The sequence below is a fragment of the Pongo abelii genome, chromosome 7, assembly GCF_028885655.2.
Source record: "Pongo abelii isolate AG06213 chromosome 7, NHGRI_mPonAbe1-v2.0_pri, whole genome shotgun sequence".
NCBI lineage: Eukaryota > Metazoa > Chordata > Mammalia > Primates > Hominidae > Pongo > Pongo abelii.
The window spans coordinates 45,459,385-45,474,215 of record NC_071992.2 but is presented as its reverse complement, the minus strand read 5'-3'; the positions used below and the strand labels follow the sequence as shown (position 1 = coordinate 45,474,215).

The 14,831-nt window shown below is 35.6% G+C and overlaps 1 long non-coding RNA gene and 1 other non-coding gene across 3 annotated transcripts in view; both read right to left on the bottom strand.

Moving 5' to 3' along the window:
• The window catches only part of LOC129060967 (uncharacterized), a 135,980-nt gene that overhangs the window by 100,159 nt on the left and 20,990 nt on the right, over positions 1-14,831 (bottom strand). For both annotated transcript variants that reach the window (XR_010141098.1, XR_010141099.1), the window contains exon 3: positions 3,524-3,614. This is a non-coding gene — a long non-coding RNA (uncharacterized LOC129060967). The remainder of the gene's footprint in view (positions 1-3,523; positions 3,615-14,831) is intronic.
• On the bottom strand, positions 11,149-11,361 carry LOC112134847 (small nucleolar RNA U3). The gene has a single exon (XR_002916188.2). It is a non-coding gene; the product is annotated as a small nucleolar RNA U3 (small nucleolar RNA).

Genomic DNA, 14,831 nt, shown 5'->3' with positions numbered 1-14,831 from the left:
AATTTAAAAAAAGGGATACAAGGATGGTTCAACATATGCAAATCAATAAATGTGATTCACCACACAGAGAACTAAGAAGAAAAACCATATGATCATCTCAATAGATGCAGAAAAAGTATTGGATAAAATCCAATATCCCTTCATGATAAAAATTCTCAATAAACAAGCCATTGAAGGAGCGTTTCTCAAAAAAAGTCACATATGCTGAACCCACACCCTACATCATATTTATGGGCAAAAGTTAAAAGCATTCTCCCTAAGAACTGGAACATGATATGGATACCAAATTTTACCACTCCTATTCAAGACACTACAGGAAGTCCTAGACTGAGCAAATAAGCAAGGGAAAGAAATAAAAGGCATCCAAATTGGAAAAGAGAAAGTCAGATTATCTCTGTTTGCTTATTGATCTTATACCTGGTAAACCCTAAAGACTCCTACAAGAAACTCCTAGACTTGACAAATGACTTCAGTAATGTTTCAGGATACAAAATCAATGTGCAAAAAGAAGTATCATTTCTATACACCATTAATGTTCAAGATGAAAACCAAATCAAGGACTCAAACTTATTTACAATAGCCACACAAACATGAAATACCTAGAAGTTCATTTTAGTCAAGTAGGTGGAAGATCCGTGTTAGGAGAACTACACTCCGGGCAAAGACAAAACACTGATGAAAGAAATCATAGATGAAACAAACATACAAAAAATATCCTATAACCATGGATTTGAAAGAATCAATGTCATTAAAATGACCATGCTGTCCAAGGCAATATACAAATTCAATGCATTCTTGTCAAACCATTACCATCATTTTTCAAAGAATTAGTAAAATAATTTAAGATTCACATGGAATGAACAAAAAGCCTAAGCAAAAATAACATAGATGAAGGCACCCTATTACCTGATCTCAAACTACACTGCAAGGCTGTAGTAACCAAAACAGCATGATGATGGTACAGAATTATACCCACAGGATAATGGAACAGACCAGGGCCCTCATATGTACAACCAAGTAATCTTCAACATGGTCAACAAAAGTATACAATGGAGAAAAGACAATCTATATAACTTGTCCTAAAATAAATTAGACAGCCACGTGTAGAAGAATAAAACTGAATCCCTGTACCCACCATATACAAAAATTAACAGAAAATGGATTAAAGACTTAAATTTAAGACTGGAAACTATAAAAATTCTAAAAGAAAACCTAAAAAAACACCTCTTCTGGACATTGTCCTATGCAAAGAATTTATAACTAAGTCAATGCAACAACAGTAAAAAATACACAAATGGGATTACATTAAACAAACAGCTTCTGCACAGCAAAAGAAATAATTAACACAGCAAACAGACTACCTGAACAATGGGAGAAAATACTTGCAAATTATGCATTTGACAAGGAAGTAATATCTAATATCTATAGGGAACTTAACAACAAAAAAAAATTAAAAAGTAGGCAAAGGACATAATCAATATTTATCAAAAGATGACATACAAGTGGGCAGCAAGCTTATGAAAAGATGCTCATCACTAATCATTGGAGAAGTCCAAATTTAAGCTGCAGTAAGATATCATCTCACACCAGTTGGAATGGCTATTTTTAAAATTTAAAAAGAAAAAAAAACAAATGTTGGTGAGGATCCAGAAAAAAGTGAATGCATAAACAGTATTGCTTGCAATGTAAATTAGTACTACCTAGTTGGAATCAGCTTCAGTTAAGTGGGGAAGGTTGCAGAATTCAAGGTTCTTCTCATGTAGATGAAGCTTCTAGATAGCAGGTTTCAGAGAGAATAGATATGAATATCTCTTACCAGAGGTGTCAGACTCTCTGGAAAGACCTAGTGAGGGAGGCAGATTCTTTACAGAATGCAAATTTCCCCAAGAGACAGACTTGCAGGGCCATTTCAAAATATGTCAAAGTAATACATTTTGGCTTAAAATACTTTTTCGTTTAGGGCCTGTTATTTGTCATGTGAAGTTATACCACAGTCAGGTTGGAGTTGGTCTTATTGTTACAGAGGCTGTTATGTCAGTTATAATTGTAATGTTAATACTGTTTACTTGTGCCTCAACTCCAAGTATAGAAGGATACAATGAGGCATGTCTAACCTCACTTCCCATCATGGCCTGAACTAGTGTTTCAGGTTTGTTTGGTCCTCCTTGACTGAGAGGTCCACTCAGTCAGTTGGGGAACTTAGAATTTTATTTGTGGTTTACATCCTGCTCTTTCTGGCAAATATTTGCAAGGCAACATAATAGTCAAACTTTGGCTGGGCTTAGTGGCTCACACCTGTAATCCCAACACTTTGGGAGGCTGAGGCAGGTGGATCTCTTTAGACCAGGAGTTCAAGACCAGCCTGGCCAACATGGCAAAACCCTGTCTCTACAAAAAACACAAGAATTCACCAGGTGTGGTGGTGGGCATCTGTAATCACAGCTACTTGGGAGACTGAGGCAGGAGAAATGTTGGAACCTGGGAAGCAGAGGTTGTAGGGAGTCAAGATCATGCCACTGCACTCCAGCCTAAGCAGCAGAGCAAGACTCTGTCCCAGAAAAACAAACAAACAAAAAAGTCAAAGTTTAATTTTGTCCCTGTTGTCAGAGTGGTGCAGCTCCCTGCCCTGGAATCATTCTGTTCCTTGGTGGGGCTGCTATGACCAACAGACTTAAAGCCAAAAGGCTTATAGCCAGTTTAAATGTTTGAGGGCTAAACTCTAATTTTATCTTGCCCAAATTCCTATCTAAGGGGTCTGGGGAGTCATGTCCTACAAAACATAAATTCTCATCAGAAGGGTTTTATTTAAACTTGTATGTCATGATTATTTTCCAACTTGACTCTGGCATAACATTATGAGACAAGGAAGAAAATCAAAATATTTTACCCCAAAACATGTTTCTTTGCCATATCTTGAAATGGCCCTGCAAAGCTGTTATTTGTAGGGGAGAATTTACATCTGTAAAGAATCTCTATTAATATAGCTGGATCATTTTCTTCCAGACCCCCCCAATCCTAAATAGATTAACTAAATCTGAATAGAAAACATTTGTCATCTATTGTCTCTAAGGGCAGGGCAGCCACTATAAGACTTCAAAAGAACTTTGGTCTCTATAACCTTTATCTTAACCTGAATATTCCCTTTCTATGAGTCCCAGGTCTTTAGACAAACTCCACCAATTCTCAACCAGAACATTTTAAATTCACCTATACCTATGGTTTTATAAAATAGAAAAAGGTAGGCCCCCCCAGGCTATGGCGCAGTGAGCAGGGTTGCTAGGAACACTAAGGGAAAGGAAGCCCAGAAGCCTGACATGCCTCCAAAAGGGTATCCTCAGACTTCTGGCCTCTCTGTGTGTGTGTGTGTGTGTGAACTAGTTGTAGAAATGGTAAAAATCGGTCCCCTCTGCAAAGTTTTAAATAATGAAAACAAGGATATGTGCGACTAGTCTTAAACTGTGGCAAATCTGGTGTACTTTGTGCTACCAATTGGTCTGTGTCATTCCCTCATAAAAAGGGTTACCATTGGATAGAATGCAGGCCTAGGACCCCCAAAAGCTCGAAGTTCAAGCCAGCCCAGCAAACTGGTCATTTACAAACTTTGCTGCAGGTCCCTGAAACATAAAAAAAAAGATAAATAAATAAATATATAAATAAAGATGAGGTTTCCCTCTCATCTAGTTTTATGTCCTTGGGAGCTTGACCTTGTTACTACATGGTAGTACTTTCTCTTGGTCTCCACCATCTGGAGGGCAGGAATTTTGGAGTTCATGTCATAGTTCTAAAAATTATCTTGAGCAGTTAAAAGCCTCTGCAAGTTCGAAATCAGCTGCTCTAGGTTCCTTCTGGGAAGAACAATGGAAACTACCCAATACTGTGGCTTAGTGGCTAAGGTTTTGCCTTTTTACAATGGCAACCTGGTTTCAATTCTTGGCTCAGGGAATCAGTCCTTTCTGGTTTGATATCTGTGTGACCTTTGCCATTTATTGATTCTCTTTCTCTCCATAAACAACTTCTGACATCCATCTTGAATTTTTCTTTCTCCGGGCTATCTTTGGAGATTTTAGATTTTGTAAAAATTGCTTACTACCTCTTTGAAAATACCTCATCACTCATGGTTAAGTCATAACCTTAGTTAAGGCTTACTGGTTTCACCTGGGAGATTAATTTTGTAAAAGTTCAAAAGCCAGAAATATTGGCTGTTTGGCCTAGGTAAAGTCAGGTAATAAGAGATTTAAAATGATTTTTTTTAAAGAGCACTATAGTTAAAAGTCAGCTTAATTAAAATAGGATATCAAAGATATAGGTGTATTTAAAAGTCCTTCATGATTTTTTCTCTTCTTGGATCTCTTTTTTCTCTTCAGTTAACTCAATTGTTTTTCTCCATTTTGGCTTGCCAAACTTGATGCATGCATGAGAGGACCTAAGATTAACTTATAACAGTCTGGGACTCCTTGGGAAAAACAGAGGAGGCACCACAGACCCCATTTTGGGAAAAACCTGTTTTCCTCATGAAACCCCAGGAATTGAAAGCAGATAGATTCCTCACAAAGTCTGAGGCTAAATATATTTTTGGGGGATGGCAAATGGCAGTTATTGGGGGATATTCAGCTCTTTGCACATCTCAATCAGAGAAGCATGTTCTCGGTTACCTAGAAAGTATGGCAATGTCCCCCCACCACTGAGAAATAAGGCTCCCATAGGGATGGGCTGATCACAAAATGAACTAATTGGCGTTCTATTGCTCTGCAACAAAATGCATGGTAAGGATCATTGCACTGTCGTGTTCCATAGCATTTCTCTTTGGGGATCCAGTATAAAATGGGACCCTAAATTTTTGGGAATCTGTTTTGCCTTTTAGCTGTGCCTGTTTATTAGGTCCTAGAAACTGCATATTTTCCTAGCCTTCTTCCTCAGGGGACTCCACCCTGAAGCCAGTAATCCAGCTAAGAAACTTAAAAACTGGCAAATGAAAAATCTTACAACTACTGGGTCTACTTCTGTGTATGTGTTGTGACGTTTATAAATAAAAAAGCTCTAATTGGCTTAAAAACAATGAGTGCTTAAATCAAATTTTTTTCAGAGAAATAAAAACTGTAATGCCTCTTAGTTCACATGACTTTAGTAAGCTTTGAAAATAAAGATAGCTTTAAAGTTTATTGGTAAAATAAAGACATTTGGTCTAAATTAGGCAGGTTAGATATTAGATCTGTAAAATGCTCTAAAGTAATAAACTGCTTCTTTGAGTTTTAAAATCTGTTCAACTTACCTGCTTTGGAGCCATTAGAGTCTAGGTAATGCCTGGGGACATGTGGAGTTAGCCATGACCCTGGCTATGCTTGAAAGAGTCGGACTTTATCTGCACTTCTGTCTGGTGTCCTAGGCTCCACACCTAGTACAATTACTTGCCAGATTTTTCACCAAAAATAAAAATTGCTAAGGGTTAACATTGTAACATGTAACTCAGACTACTGAAAAAAGTTATCTATGGAAGCTGTGTGAGGAAAGTGAAATGTGCTTTCAGTAAAAGATTATAAGAAGGCATTAAAATGTATATTTTTGCCTAGTTTAGAGGGTTAAAGGATTGTTTTAATTTAGACAAAATAAAGCTAAAGGTTTGAGCAAGTTGTGGAAGGTTTGTGAAAAAATAATCTTGTAAGAGAAATACTGTGTGTGAACATATTGGTTAAATTTAAAGGAGTATTATTCAGCTTTTCCATAAATTGAACATTGGAATGAAAGCACAACAGGGTTTTCTTAGAGCAATCATCTGCTCTTTAATGCAAATTTGTAAAAGATTATCAAAAGTTTTTGAGAATCTCACCTTATGATCAAACTGATAAAGACTGGATAAATTTGTATATAAGGTTTTACTAAAAATTGGAGTTGACATTAATAGTACACTAATGCAAGGGTGAAATTTGGCTTTCTCTCTTGAGTAATATTTTCATGTAATACTAAAGGATAATAAAAGATTTCTGTTTCCCCTCCAAATAAACTACAGGAAAAAGAGGGGAAAGACACAGATTGCTTGAAAAGCTAAGTCATCTATCAATGAGTAAGGGTTCTTGCCTTTAAACATTATTTGAGTTATTATTTTGGCTAAATGAATGACATTGTGATCTGGAATTCCATTTTATAATATCAAGTGTTTTAAACCTTTAATATATTTTACAGGCTTCCCAAAATCAAATTTCAGTTTCAAAATTAAGTCTTTTTGACTTCTAACTTTGGGATGCTACAGAGGGCCCTGAAGAATTCAAAACAGGGGTAAACAGGATTATTTGACACGTTAAGTTACATGGGAAACACTGTCAAAATAAGAAATGTTTAACCTTCTTCAGGTTATATTCTAATGAATGTTAATATATGTTCCAAAATTATATGGAATTTCTAAAATTCCAATATGTATAAACATATGCTATCAATTATAATTATGGTTATCATGATAAATTGTAGACCACAGAAATAACCAAATTTTCCTGTTAATTGTGTAACTATGACTATTTAACATCATTTCCACAGTTAATTGCTTAATACTGATGCAGTTTCTGAAAACTTCACAAGCCCAAAATGTCCCAGAATATGGTGTCTTTTGGGAGGTTCCTGAAAGGATGGAAAGACCCTGAAAAGAGCTCTTGAATACAGATTTCTGGAAACTTTAGAATCATATCATTTGGACTGTGTCAGAGTTCCTGGAACTTTAATGAAAAGACTTACTTTTTTAAAAAAGTAGAACAAAAATTAACTGAATACCAAGAAAACACATAGTCAGATTTTCATGCTAAATTAACCAGTACTGAAATTGTTTAAATACACAGTTTGAATGAACTCCTTGGTCTAAGTCAAATTACATATGATAACCCATCAGTTGTTACTGCTATAAACCTAAATTGGAGAAACAACTGGAATTCAAGACTACATAAGTTCATTGTTAAGCATGGACTCATGGAGAACCAGGACTGCTGCCTTATCCTTCCTGAGTCCATCCTTAAAGCTTTCATTATTAAAATTTCTGCATTCCATGACTTATCATAGAAAAGATAAAATGATCCAAGTTAAACATATATTGGTGTGGTGAATTCTAAATTGCTAAAATGGCTTATGACCAATGTTTGGTTTGTCAAACTCATATTCCTGGAAGGACAATGAAAGCTTCAGATACAATCCACTACCTGATGGGCCATTTAAACATTTATAAAGGGATTTCATTGAATTATCATTTTCAGTGCATGTTTTCTGGTTGTATAAAAGCTTTCCCATGCAAGAGAGCTGATGTTATAACAGATTATTATGCCACAGTGTATTTTCACTGGGTTAAAAAAGCTTTTTATTATTCACTGAGATCAACACCTCTTCATAATCTAGAGCCTATGGATTGGATCTTCTGAGAACATCAGAGAAAGATTGCCCTTGACATCCACACTACAGCAAAGCTTTGGAACCTTGAACTCTGGGTTCATAATCTTACAACTAAGAAGGGTCCCTCCACAGTCTTGAAACTGTACACCCACTATAACCCTTAAGACAAAGCTAACCAGAAAAGTTTCTCCCCAGAAGATGGCATACTTGATGTGAATGACAGATCAAGACTTCTCTACTATCATTAGATTCTGAATATTTTTTTCCCTTGCTTATGCCTTTATGAACAATAGATGTGAAAAGGGGTGTCTATTGTGCACACTCATGGGATATACTTTTGTGATAGATTTTGTAGCCAGTCTTATACATAAACTTTATAACTTGAAAGCTTGTTTGGAGGTTCTACCAGGGGAGTGCAGCTACTCATATACCCTTGACCAAAGAATGGTCCTCCTCTAACAGAGATGGTCATCCTCTTGAACTGAGCATGCAGCTTCAGGAGGGATGCACATGGAGTGGTGAGGGAGGAAGGGAACGCGTGCCTGGCCAGCCAGATCAGCCGAATCAACCCTGGAGATCAACTGAGTGACAGATATCACAGCCAGATTACCCTCACATCTGGATAACCTTATTATTTGATGGAAGATAGAGGCCAAATGTGAGAAATTTTAATGGTACATATGTTGCCTCATAATCAGCCAGAAACAGAATATTTGTTCACTCCTCTTAACCTACATCATGGGTTTAAGAGAACATTGGGAGGAGGCTTTCACTATTCTAGAAGGGCATCATTTGTTAAGCCCTATTTTCTCCATGGTTTGAAGTAATAGAGGGAATAATTACAAACGTATCCCTAATGATAGATGTTATAGCAGATTCTACTGTAAAGGCTAAAGTTACACAACAGACTTTATCTTGGGAAAGTTATGCTCATTAATAGAATTGCTCTAGATTACTTACTGGCTAAACAGAGAAATTATCTGTGCAGCTGCTGGCATGTGTGGTGTACGGAGAAATACATCACACCAGGCATTATGTGGATTTGTAGAGTTTTAATGAAGAGACTGCTTAGTTAATTGAGCAGACTCTTTAGCTCATTCTTTTGATTTTTAGTGGTTTGGTTTATGAGGACACTAAGTAAGGAACTACTCCAAAATTTTGTTATTATCTTTCTGATAGTAATAATAGTCTTCCTGGTACACTGTATTCTCTTTAAAATTTTGAATGTTTCCATGCAGCCATCTCTGGAATGTCAAATGATCTCTCTTCAACTGGAATGACAAGAGCTGAAACAAAATATGTGTGACCATGAGGACACTGTAACCTATAAATGGCATGCTGAGACCAGAAACTCAAAGTGATGGCAACTAAGAGTGGCACTCAGACCCTAAGTTTTGGTCACAGTCTAAATCACCTAAGTGAGAACCTGACCAAAAGGGGAGAATTTTTAAACAAAGTTATGAGAGGCCATTTTTTTGGACTCAGCTCATGCATCAGGCCTCAACAGACCAGACCAAACCAAAACTGAGTCACTCATGACATAAACTAAGACTTTAAGGAAACACACAGATCCTAGAATGGACCAGGTTTTGTTTTTTTTCTCATATAAAAAAGATGTTCCAGCATAAGGAGGTACCCTCTACTATAACCCTTACAAAAATAAAAATAAAATAAAATAATCTCAAGTCCTTGTTCCCACCTTACAAAACCAACTGTCCCCACCTTACAAAACCCACTTCCCAGTGGGTTTCAAGACCAAGTAAGTACATACTAATAGTGACATCAATTACTAAATTTTTGTCAATCTCTCAAAATTGAGAAGATGACCAAAGAGGGAAATTGTTAAGTTTAACCTAAAGTTGCCTCCCTACAAATGCTAAATTTGGCCTAAAGGTTTAGGCCAAAGGTTTCCCTGTCCTTGAACTATAGCAAGTAAACTTGTAAACAGACTGTAGCCTACATTTGTGCCAATTACTGAGATTTGGCCAATCCAATGTAGGAACCATGTTCAAATAAAGCAAACATTGAGTTGTAACCAATCCAGCTGTTTCTGTACCTCATTTTTTGTATAACACTTTCCTTTTTCTGTCCATAAGCCTTCTTCCACCACACAGCTTCACTGAGTCTCTGAGTCTACTCTGGCTCAGGAGGCAGACCAATTTGCAAATTATTCATTGCTCAATATTCTTTGAAGTTTAATTTGGCTGAAGTTTTTCTTTTAACAACTTCTGTGTGTTGAGCTAGCATAATTTTGGTTTTAGTTACAGACTATAGTAATTAGCTATGTGAAACACAAACATTTTATTAAAACCATTTAAGTTAAGGAATTTAGACACTTCTGTTATTCCACAAAGTTTTTTGGTGTGTGGTCTTTTTAGTAATTTGTACTAAGATCGCTGATTTAAAACAGCTTTCTATATGTATCTGTATAAATTTCATAACTTGGAGCACTCTACCCAGGAGGCTTTGTCACTAAGTATCTTAATATCCTGTAAGTAATTCTTTTTTAATTTTATGGAGAGTAGGTAATTCTTTATAGTTAGGATGGATGGAAAGAACCCAGGAGGCAAAGTTTCTTGTTTTGTCAGCTGTTTAGGCATGTGTGCCTGTCCTTTATTTGAAGGGGCTAAACTAATTTTATCTCTCAAAACTGGCCCTTACAGTTCCACATGCTCAATTTTTCTACATGAGTGCCTGCACCTATAAGAAAAGGTGTTTATATAGTTTTAGCAGTGGGACATTAGCAATAAAAATAGATTGGGCCCAGTGAGATTTAAAATAGTTTTAAATTTTGGAAATACCACACAGAAAAAGAAAGGTAAGTTTTGTTGTTTCACCCAATTTTATAAGCTACATATAGAATTGGCATTTTTTTGGACAGTCTTGCTCTGTCACCCAGGCTGGAATGCAGTGGCAGGATCTCAGCTCTCTGCAACTTCCGCCTCCCAGGTTCAAGTGATCCTCCTATCTATGTCCCCCAAGTATCTGGAGCTACATATGTGTACCACTGCACCTAGCTAATTTTTGTATTTTTTAGTAGAGACAGGGTTCTACCACATTGGACAGGCTGGTTTCAAACACCTGGCCTCAATTAGTCCACCTGCCTTGGCCTCCCAAAGTGCTGGGATTACAAATGTGAGCCACCGCACCTGGCCCAGAATTAAAAATGTTTAAACACAAAGGACATAAGCCCTGCCTAGCTCTGACAATGACAGAAAAAAAAAACCCACAGATAGCTAAACATTTAAATTATCTAGTTTTAAGGCATAGAACAAATTATATTAAAATAGAGGAAAATGATTTAGTATTTATGTCTTTGTATACAGGCCTAGCACAGTATCACATGAAAGTATATTTTTATATATATATAAATATACTTTATATTTTTATATATATATGTGGAGAGAGAGAGAGATATATATGTGGATATATATATATATATATATATATATATATATGGAGAGAGAGAGAGAGACAGGGTCTCACTTTGTCACCCAAGCTGTAGTGCAGTGGCACCATCTCCACTCACTGCAGCCCCGACCTCCTGGGCTAAAGCAATCCTATCACCTTGGCCTCCCAAGTAGCTGGGACTACAGGTATATTCCAACACACCCAGCTACTTTGAATTTTTTGTAGAGATGGGGTTTTGCCATGTTGCCCACAGGCTGATCTTGAACTCCTGAGCCCAAGTGATCCACTTGCCTTGGCCTCTTAAAGTGCTGGGATTAAAGGTGTGAACCACCATGCCAAGCCTGGATTTTTTTTTTAATTTTTTTAATTTAAAAAGCCACTCTGACTGCATCCACTCCCTCTTACACTCCTAGAGGAAGTGATGCATTGCCATCAGTGGCAAATGGTAGTTGCATCAAAGCAATGCCAAAAGCTGGCTTCCCATTCAGGAGAGAATGCTGCATCTCCTCGTGGTTTCTGGTGCTCGACACATTCAGAGAAACTTCTCTAGTAACAAACTATAGAAATGACCCATGAAAGTATAGCATTAGCAAGTTGTTTTGACTGTCATCTTCTCCCAGGTTTGAAGGTGGGGCTTTCATTAGAATTTGGTGCCACATATCAGCATTAATGTTTAAGATTCAGTTGGAGCCAGTGCTACCTTTTAGATGAGATAGAAGTACTCAGGCGTCAAAGCCCTGCAATTTAACAGCAAAAAAGGTTAATTCACACTATTTGATAAAGACCCTTTTCAATGGGGCTGGAGGAGTCTCTCAGCTAATGCCCAATCGTCAGCCTGGAGAGGGTGATACTGGAGTTCATGACTTAACTGGAAGCTGTAAGAAGATTCTATGACATTGCAGTGGTTAATGTTTATAGTTTTGATAAGCCACCAGCTATAAGTCTAAGTCAGAGACTTTATTCAGTATTTGATATTTGAGGCTGTTTGTCAAAAGATATTAGAAAACTCAAAATGTTTGATTACAACAGAATCATGGTCCATTATAAAATAATAGTTCTTCATTTAACCAGAGTGAAATGAAAAGATCTTAACAGCAATATAGGAAGTTACATGGATGTAAGGCCCCTAACCCTGTTAAAGTTTAGTTTTGTAATAATTTTTAAAAACTAATTAAAACAACACAGGAATTAACTTAAAGTGTTTGTTGATTAGTTAACAATAAAGAAAAAAGTAACCTTCTTCAGTGACTGTTTTTCCTTATGGTAAGCCTATTTGGATAACCTGACAGTCAAACCTGATGAAAAGAAAATGTGAACTAGTCAGATACAGAAAAAGTATGCCCAGTGTAATATGCAAACACTATATCATAGAAGTCTTGAGCAGAACATGTGACTCTTAGCAACAGCATGGGAAGTTGCCTAATTATATTGAACACTTTGGACATATGTTGGACTGAAAAAAACAATACCCCAAAATGAAACCTTCAGAAGCACCCTCAGAAATAAAACGTTTTATTTGGCTTTCTCCTGTCCTTGTGTTCCTCAGTTCCAGTTTCCCTCAAGCCTGGCCATAGAAACTAGAATCTTCGTTTTCCAGGTGGGCCCTAGAATCTATAACTTTTTGTTCAGAGCCAGCCATAAAACTTTTAAAGTATTAATCTAATTTTTCTTCAAATTTCTGTCTAAGAACTGGCCATAAAGAACTTATCTGACCTTCCTTGTTGTACTATAGGTTATAGGTACCCCACAGGTAAAATGAAGAAATGCTAACTCAGAAAGGTTTAGAAGAATCTAGACAGACAAGCCTTCTTGGATATTCCCTCAAAGTCCACTAGAACTACATTATAAACTTTTTTTCAAACATATTGTTTACAAGGTTGTCCATATTTTGTTGAAACTAAACAATGAAAAATAGACAATTTATCCCATATATTGGGCCTCTATTTTGAAAACTTTCATGTATATATTCCAAAACAAATCTGCCTGTCCTCTCTTTAATCAATTGGTCTTTTCTGAGTTGATTTTTAAGCTAACCTTCAGAGGGCTCAAGGCCCATAAACATATTAAGAAAAGCCAACAGTGTAGAATTAACTTATACTGGAGGAAAACATTGCCTTAAAAAAAAAAAAAAACTTTTCAAGATAAAGCATTTCATCATCAGGCCATAACAACAGATTTAGAATAGGAGGAAAGAAAAAAATGCTACTGGAGTCAAGAAAAGTTGAAGAAGAGAGTTACTATCCCAGATTTCTCAAAGGGTGAATAAGCTTAGTAAGCTGGAAGCAATGGGGTTCAGCAAAAATTAAACTTTTGAGATATTCATCTGAGAAATCTTTTAGAAACAGATTATAGAATTAAACATTAAGAAATCTTACAATTTCATTAAATTAATGCTTAAAAACATCTTGTGGTTCTAATCAATTTTTGTTTTCTTCTAGTGTATTTTAAAAATCAAAACTTAATTTTTCAGAAAGGCTATTATGAATAATTTTACTTCCATTCTAGCCAACTGAATCACACACAAAATTCTTTAAAATTTTTTCTTTTTAATGAAGTGTATTATTACACAGACCAACTATAACATGCTTGGATTTTCTGTTTTGTCCTAAACATCCTCTTTCTTAAATAACCAGCCATTTCATTTTAGGATAAAAATCTACCATACAAGATTCTTTTTTATACAAAATTATTTTCCTTGTAATCACTCCTTTTTTTTTTTTTTTTTTTTTTTGAGAGAGAGTCTTACACTGTCGCCTGGGCTGGAGTACAATGATGCAATCCCAGCTCACTGAAACCTCCACCTTCTGGGTTCATGTGATTCTCCTGCCTCAGCCTCCCAAGTTGCTGGGATTACAGGTGCACACCACCACACCCAGCTAATTTTTGTATTTTTTGTAGAGATGAGGTTTCGCTATGTTGGCCAGACTGGTCTCAAACTCCTGACCTTGTCTGCCCACGTCGGCCTCCCAAAGTGCTGTGATTACAGACATAAGCCACCTTGCCCAGCATCTTTGTGGTATTTCTTACTGAATGTATCTCTTTATAACTTTCTTTAAATCTGTCTGTCACTTACTGGTTCCCTTTACCTTCTTTGATAAGGAATCCTTCAACAATCTTTGAATTGGACAACAATTATTTTCATTTTGTTTCTTATAATTTCTTTATTTAATTTTTCTTTCTCACAATTTTTCTTTTTTCATCAGCATAAAACTTCTTTTGGCACACTTTATATGTAAAATCACATATTAACTAAAATTTTGATTTTTGGTAATAAGTTTTTTGTGAAAACCTAAGAAGAAAGAAATCTTTATTGTCACATCAGCATTTTATAGATGAGGACTATCTTATAATTATTTTGAAAATGTTTCCAATAATATAGTTTAAAAATTGATAATGATCCAGACATCTAATATCTATTATTTGATTTAATATAATGTTAAGGTTTAACTTATATGACAAGTTCATTTATAAGCTTTTATTCTATTACATTTATCTAACTTATTATTAATAGTTTTTTTACTGATAACTCTGGATTGAGTTGTTTTCATTAAATCAACAATATTAAATATCTTATTTATCAAAAATTACACAAACAAAAATTATTGTTTGGGGCTGGGTTTATAGTTTGTAACTTTGTGGCAAATTTTGACATGTTATAGTAGCTAGCAGATATAAAATAAAACCACTTGACCAGAAAATTTAAAAAAGAAAAAAAAAACCACTGGACCAATACATATAAACAATAATGTATGCTAACAATTGTGAAGACATCTTGAAGTTTCTTTTTAACCAAAACTTGAAAAAGTATTTGGGAATAAGTTTCTAATTTCTAATTTCTGATACAATATTTAAGAACTTTTTAAAAAACCAATTACAGCCTTTTCACATATTTTTGGTATTCAAACATTACATGCATAATTCATATAAATATTTAGACATATAGACACACAGAAGTAGATCTTAGGGATTCAAAAGATTTTTCATTTGCCAGTTTTTCCTCTCCACTTTAGAACATTCATCTTTTGATAACTAGTTCCCTACTGTAAACAGTTATTAGT